A 7,675-nucleotide genomic window follows, 5' to 3' on the forward strand; every position below is an offset into this window, starting at 1 on the left:
GTCATTTATCTGTGAAGAGGGAGGAGGAAATAAAGAGCTTCCATGGCAGCTCTTGTGTATTTCATTCACTAACAAAGTCAGGTTATCTGTTTCCTGCTGCCAGTCCTCCAGCCTCCATCAGAGAACGGCAGAGGAGGAGGACAAGCTAAAGACATCCTTCATCTTCTAAGCTCTTCTGCTAAAGTTTAAAAAAAATGTAGTCTTTTTCAGCTTGCATATTGTGACAATTTTCATCAAATCCATTCATTTAAAAGGGTTTAAATGGTAGCCATGAGGGAATTAAATGTTGATTGCAAAAACCTGTCAATTTACCTAACTCAGGTGTACTGGTACACCGCATAGCACATGTTCATGAGCGAGGGAGACAATACTGTGCAGTTTTTTTTTTTTTTTTGTGCTGGGGTGTACTGTTGCTTCTCTTGCATTTTCTCCCACTGGTTTGACATTCAAGATCTCTCAATTATGTATGAACGGCAAGCAATATCCTTTACCACAAGGCCCCGATGCAACATATTTTATTTTCAGGGGCTGCAGAGCACAATCAGACCCTCTGTATAATTACGACTTATTAAAAATGATCCCAAATTATCAGCAGAATCTGAGAGCTTGTGTTTGTGTCCCAACTGAGATCTGTTTTTCAGTTTTACTCCCAGACAACTTCCCTTGTGTGAGCTTTCTGCCATTAAACATCACTGTTCGTAAATCTCTGAAGGCTGCAGATTAATTAACAATAATGGTTGAATATATACACTTGTGTTTATTTCAGAAAGTAGCAATGAAATCTTTTTTTCTTTTGTGGACACAATTTGGCTTTTGGGATAAGCATTATTGGAAAAGCTGAAAAGAGGGATCTAAATAAACAGATACTTTACGAAATATCTATTTTTGCAAAGAATGTTGTATTTTATTCATCAGCAAGGATGATAACAAATTCATCGATAGCTCTTTCACAGGTCAACAGGAGGACTGAAACAAAAATGACTAAACTGATTTCTGGTTGGTGCCCAGATGTGTTTGAATGAGCCCATTCATGAGCAGAATTAACTTTTTAGAGAACTTTGATGTCCCAGTTTTTTTTTTTGGGGGGGGGGGGTCGTAATGAATTTTAACTAAGCACAGCTCATCCGCAAGTGATTAAACGCCTCTCTATTCAGTAATGCTTGCTCTGGGGACAAAGAAAATATTTGTCTTCTGCTTGCAGAAAAGACTCTAAATATTTCCCCTTCAAGACAAGAGCATGGGGACTGTTGGGTGTGCAAACGAGTGCAGTTCAGGCTGTTGTGCACACATAATATATTTGTCTCTGTCACAACCTCTTTTTGCTTTCACTTTAAACTTAAAGCAGCACCGTGTCACTTTTAGCCACTCGGAGCGCTAGACCTGTAACTTCCAGATTAGCACCCCCGAAGGCCACTGGCAACACTGCACTGTCATAAAATTAAACAGTCTCCCTCCGTGTTTTGAAAGCTGATAGCAGACCACTTTGGAACAGCAGATTGAGAAGTCATGGTGTTACTTGTAAAGACAAGGCTGCATTCACCCCCCCCCCCCCCCCCCTCTAGATTAAATCCTACACCAGGGAACCAAAAATACGTCTGACTGGGTAAGTGTCATTTCCGTTTTCTTAATGGAGTCATGTTAGTATGCCGTGTAGCCTGGCAGCTTAACATTTAGCTCATACAAAACTAAAAAAAACAGACCGGGACATATTCTGTATGCAACAGGGCAAAAAATAACTTACCAGTCTAATAATAACATGCAAAAAAAGACAACGGTTGTTACGACCCCTTGTGGTTAGGGTCGGACACTTACCTTTCTTGCAACACTAATTACTGACTTAGGACACCTGTGAACCAGGTAAAACTCCCTTCCCTCAGCTTTATTAAAACCTGGGTTAGTTGGGTGCCAACTAACCTCTTGTAGGTCTTTGCAACTTTCCCACATCGTTCTCCACTTACGCACACCATACACCACTGATTTTACTGACTTCCTAGCCTCATAACAAACGTTTTGGCTTTAACCTTAGTATGATTTAAATAAATCGCTGGTTTACAGTTCTTATGCATGGCGTGTCTCCCTTTTTGCTCTGGCATTTGAGCCAGGTCCTGGCAATGGGTCTTGCATCCTGATTGCTCTTTCAACAAATACCAACAAGCAAATTCTCGTTTTTCCTGTCCCTGTCTTGCTTTCTCTTTTTGGCCTCCTCAGACGTAGTTTTCCTCTTTTTGCTTCCCTCAGCCATGACAAACTTTGACTCGACGATAGGGAAAAGCACGTTAGGTCTCATGTTTAAGGGGAGCTCAGACTGCCATAAAACAGCGCTCTTGGTCACATGACGCATTCGCAATCGCAGACGGATCTAACCCTCTCAACTTGCATAGACGAGGGTAGCCTGCACTGGGTATTGGTATATGCCAAGTGCTCTATACTGACCATACCATACTGTCTTTATTTATACAGTTGAAACAAAGTGATGTACATAGCTACAAGGTAAAACTAAGATACAAAGATAATGCATAAAAAAATTAAACCAATTTAAAACAAACACTAAGTCTCTCTAGTGGTAAAAGTCAAAGAATAAAAATAGGTTATAAGGCGAGTTTTAAAGGTGGGCAGTGAAGGAGTGTCTGTTATGTGTAGAGGCAGGTTATTCCATAATTAAGGACCAACAATAGAAAAGGCCCTGCTCCCTCTGAGCTTCCTCTTAGACCTCGGTGCCTCCAGGAGACGCAGTTCTGCTGACCTGAGGGACCGAGAGGGAGAACAGGGATGAAGAAGCTCAGAGAGGCACGGCAGGGCAAGGTCCTTCAAACACTTACAAACGAAGATAAGAATTTTAAAATGAACTTTAGAATGCACTGGGAGCCAATGACCTGAAAAACCATTTAATATATCTCAATTTAAATAAATACTTGGGTCAAAACTTACATGGTGCTGTTTTACTCTTTAAACTGAAGGTTGATACCCACTGCATGAAAGGTTATCTCCTCATGAACTACTTTATGATGGGATTTTATAGTTTAAAAGGTGATGAACTATGAACACAAATTAATTCAGTTTTGACCTCTGGGAACTGAATTTGCTGCTTTCCAATGAAAGTATCAATAACTTGGTTTTCCCAGCTGTATGTATCATAGAATAATGCTGTACCGCCCCACCACAACCACTAATGTTGCTACACACTGCCAGTCAGCTGGCTGAAAGAAAGCCATCTAATTCTTACAGAAAAGACTAATTCAGATATTTGGAGATATTACTTTTTTTAAAACCATGGATAGTTATGGTGTGGAATTCAGAAGTGCTACCCATTACATATCTTAGGAAAGTGCTGGTTTAAAAATACTGTCGGCAAGCTAAAAGCTGGTTGGAAAGGTGTTTTAGATAAATTCAATAAGATCATGATCGACATCCCTTTTTTGAATCTTTGTCTTAACATCATGATCATGTGGTGTTTTATTCAAGATCATCATACCAAGAAAATTTCATACCAACCCATGCCTACTTGTTATCAGCTTGTACTGTTAATTTGATTTAGCACATCAAATATTCACGCTGTAACGTCTTAAGTTATAATTGTTTTACAAGTTATGACTTCTGATGGAAATCAAAGGCAATAACCCTGTATTAGTTTATTTGCAACAATCCCCCCTAGAAAACATTAATTCCAGTCTGTCTGACCCTCAATGCCTTGTTTTACTTCCGTGCCTCGTTTTCACTCCCTATACACAGTCGCACAATAAGAAAACACAGTTCAGCACAGAAAAGACATCTCAAACATCATGTTTACCCTTCACACAACACAGCGAAATTAAAAATTGATGAGTGCCCCATCCATTATTTCAACCTCCAAATGGCAAAATCTGTATAAAGCTCTGAGTATCTGTCTGGGTGAAAATAAATAAATCAAATATGCACTTCAGCGTTTCCTGTTCTTTTTTTTCCTGCAGATGATGCGTGTTTGTAGAGGGCACAGCCTGCTCTTGAAAACATGATGAGCTTTCCAAGCATATATAAATAAACCAAGTGTTTATTTTTTTTTTCTTAATTAGGTTTCACATCTTTTCTGTGAATTCAGCCGATTTTGTCACTTTTCTCGGGCAGCACATGTAATATTTAGACAACTCTGTATTTCTCCCAGACCCTTTCTCCCAAATGAATCCTCCAGATCTGAAGTCCCCTAATTTGTGAACACGGCGGTGTCAGAAGCGATTTTGCTTTAAAGTCCCTAATTATACGCAACATCAGTGCAATGTGGGAGGAAAACGTTAAAAATTTAGCATCGCAAGACAAATGGAAAAATGCGTGCTGAAACAAGGAAAAGAGGCTCTAACATTCACAGTTTTACAATAAATAATACATGACTTTTTAAATATTTTTTTATACTTCCTTGCTTTACAAGGACTCGCCCAGACTGGCTCCAGTGTCACCCTCATTCTTCTCCCTAAAATGAAAAAAATATGTGTTTATGACTTTTCACATGCAGCCCTGCTGTTTGCATCCACTCATTAAGGGAAAAGTTTACTATATGAGGCATTGTTCTCAAAGCTGGATCCATTAGCGGGCTGTGTGTATAGAGCTGGAAAAACAATGGGAGGAAAAAAAACAAAGCGTGTTCATTTTAAACTAATTAGTACATGACAAAAAACCCGAGTGCGTTCTCTTCCTCTGCAATAAAGCGTTTAAAAATGCGACGGACAACCTGGACCTGATCCGGCCTGCAATTTAGAGCGGGACAAATCAAAACTAGCGGAGTCAAAACTGTATTTACTTGGTCTGTTTTAAAGCGGCAGCCTTCTTGAGGGTCTGCCGGCAGTGATGTGTGCAGCGTAAAGGTGAAAGGGAGTCTGATAAACTGTCGGTGCATCAAGCCGACGGCAGCACAACACAACCTGCCCTCTGACATGCCGGGACAGACACGCAAACAACTTTTTGAAGGCATTTCTCGCAGCTCCCTTTACACAGTAATTATATTCCAAATCATTATGTGTTGTAAAATCTATTGACCCCTGGTAAACTTGTATTTACCAAGCTGGAACAGTTAATGAAATAGTCTGTTAATTAGCTCTCCTCTTAAGGGTGGAACTTCTGACGAGGGTCCCCGCTTTGTCTCCGTTTCGTGGCCGACTGAAGTGTGCAGATCCACTGTTCCGAGATAAAACAGCAATATCTTAATTAAGGCTCGCCGTTTAGCTGTTTACAGTCTAACTTGAGCGGCGCCATTGTACCGCGGGGACGGCACCTGCCGCTGCGGAAACACTCACCACTCCACAAATCAATAATACTATATCATAATTTCTTCTTTTGTTGTTTTGTTTTTCTGTTTTTGAAGGGTCGTTTTTCAAACCTGACTGATTGAAAGTGGTCCGACTACTCAAGGTAACAACTGGAAGGGGTGATGGTGTGTGGAGTGGTTCTGGGTGGGGTGGGTTGGAGGGTGGGGGTTGGGGGGGGGGGGGGGGGGGGGTAGTTCCTTTGCAGCTTGTGTAATGCAGTCTTTGGCAGGCTTTCTCTTTGTGTTGGATGCATTAGGATGGAAATGTGCACCAACTTAAAAATGCTCATGTGAAAAAACATGGAATGTATTAAATTAATGGTCTCTTTTGCCTCAGGGCAAGTAATGAAAAGGGACCCCCAATGAGTTCATTTTTCACGGCTTTGGTTATGTATTCAACACTCTAATTGAATTTCAATGTAAGTTTTACAAAGTCTTTATTATAGTGACTCTTGATGTAAATTGCATGTGATCTATTGCGGGACTTTGGCCCATTAAGTAATTTAATTGTGACATGCACTCTCTATCTGCGCACTTCTTGCCTTTATGCCTAATTCTTCCTCATCTACTTTGTCAGTTTCTTCTGTTATTCGCGCTGTTCATGAGGACAGAGAAAAGCAGCCTGCGAATGCTCTGTGCAGCTTTCAAGTTAGAAAAAAAAAAAAGACATAACCACATATATCTGTCTGTCTTTCTGTTTACCTATACTCTCTTGTTGTTGTTTTTTTTATATGTCTGGACTGAGAAGATAAGTTGTGAGACAGCAGCCTTTTCTTCCAAAGAAAACACGCGGCTTTGGCTAACATCTCCCGAAACCTTGTGGGGGGGAATGTGTGATGGTCTGGTGAAACCAAGCCAAACTAAAACACTGATCATCACCAAAAGAACGCCAAACCGACAGCGAACCATAGTGGTGGCAGCATCATGCTGTGGGGTCACTGTTTTAGATCAAACTGGGATTTTTCTCAAAATGGATGAAACTCTAGGAGATGGGTTGTATTTTTCAGCATCACTGTGACTCCAACCGTGCCTCTAAATCCACATGTGAAAGACTTATTTAGTGGAAAATGAAAGTCTAGTCAGAGTCTAGATAATTGTGAGGAACATTTTGAGGTGCTCGCCTGGAGGGCTGTAGACAAGAGATGTTCTCGATCTGATTTGGTGAACTGGTTTTGGTGAACTTTTGCGAGCAGGAGTGGTTAAATATTGTCAAGTCGAGATCTGGCTCCTGATAGACTCCTACTAAAGAGAACTGAATGATGAAATTCAATCAAAAGGCGCTTTAATAGATCGCCAAGGAAGTGCAGGGGATGTAGACTCTTTATATCCAGTTAGTCATACCCTAGGCAGATTTAAAAATAAATTTGATTCAGTTAAGTAGTTTTTTTTTTTTTCTTAGAGAAAATAAGACACATCTCTCAAAGATAATGAAACAATTTAAAATGATTATCACATTTGAAAAAAATAAAACATTTGTTTTTATGTACAGTAGATCATTTTTATTAAAGGGGAGATATTGTGTTTTTAAATTCTTCCTTTTCACTTTGAAATCATTCAGTTGTAGTCTATATAAAGTGGAAAAGCAATGCTTTGGTCTAATTTCCTCTTTATTTTACCCCCACTTTCCCCTTTTTTACACCTGTTCTGAGAGCAACTTGTTTTGTTTTGTTACATTCACATTTTCTGCACTCCTACAGACTCAAAGTACATAATAAAATGTATTTAAGGGCTAAAAAAGGGAATGTTTGATGTTATGCCCCCTTAAAAAAAGGGCCTTCCAAAAATTCATTGCACCCTTCTTAATGATCATTGCAAAATTATTTATTAGCATTACAGCGATCAAACCCTTCACATAAATGCTGACCAGATTTGTACATGTGTCGTCTGATATTTTGACCACTTATCTTTGACGATTAGTTCCAAGCGAATAGCGAAAGGTCTTCCTGCCATCCCCCCTAATCTTTAGCTTCCCTCACAGATTCTCTCAGGTTCAAGTCAAAACTCTGGCTGGGTCACTCAAATACTGTTATATTGCTTACAGTCAGAAGAAACATGCTGGTAGATTAAAAGAGTACTTTAAGCATAACCTACCCGTGGTAAGAATAAGTTTGGCCTTAACTGTATGAATGTATATTTAATGATCTTTTTGAATAAAACATCTGTGCTATCAAAGTGCTCCAGATACATAAAAGAATGAGACAGTCACCTGATTTCCCATTGAAGTTATTATCTAAATCACTGCCTACAAGTCTTCTTCAGATCAGCATGATTTTTCTGTAAGACCATCTTCCCATTTAATACATGCAATAGACAATTTGTCCAATTTTGTCTGTTTGGACATGTAACATTCAAATATTCTGAACATTTATAGGGCCCTTTGTGTACCCCTGACTTCACAATACA

The sequence above is a fragment of the Fundulus heteroclitus genome, chromosome 1 (assembly GCF_011125445.2).
Source record: "Fundulus heteroclitus isolate FHET01 chromosome 1, MU-UCD_Fhet_4.1, whole genome shotgun sequence".
Lineage (NCBI taxonomy): Eukaryota > Metazoa > Chordata > Actinopteri > Cyprinodontiformes > Fundulidae > Fundulus > Fundulus heteroclitus.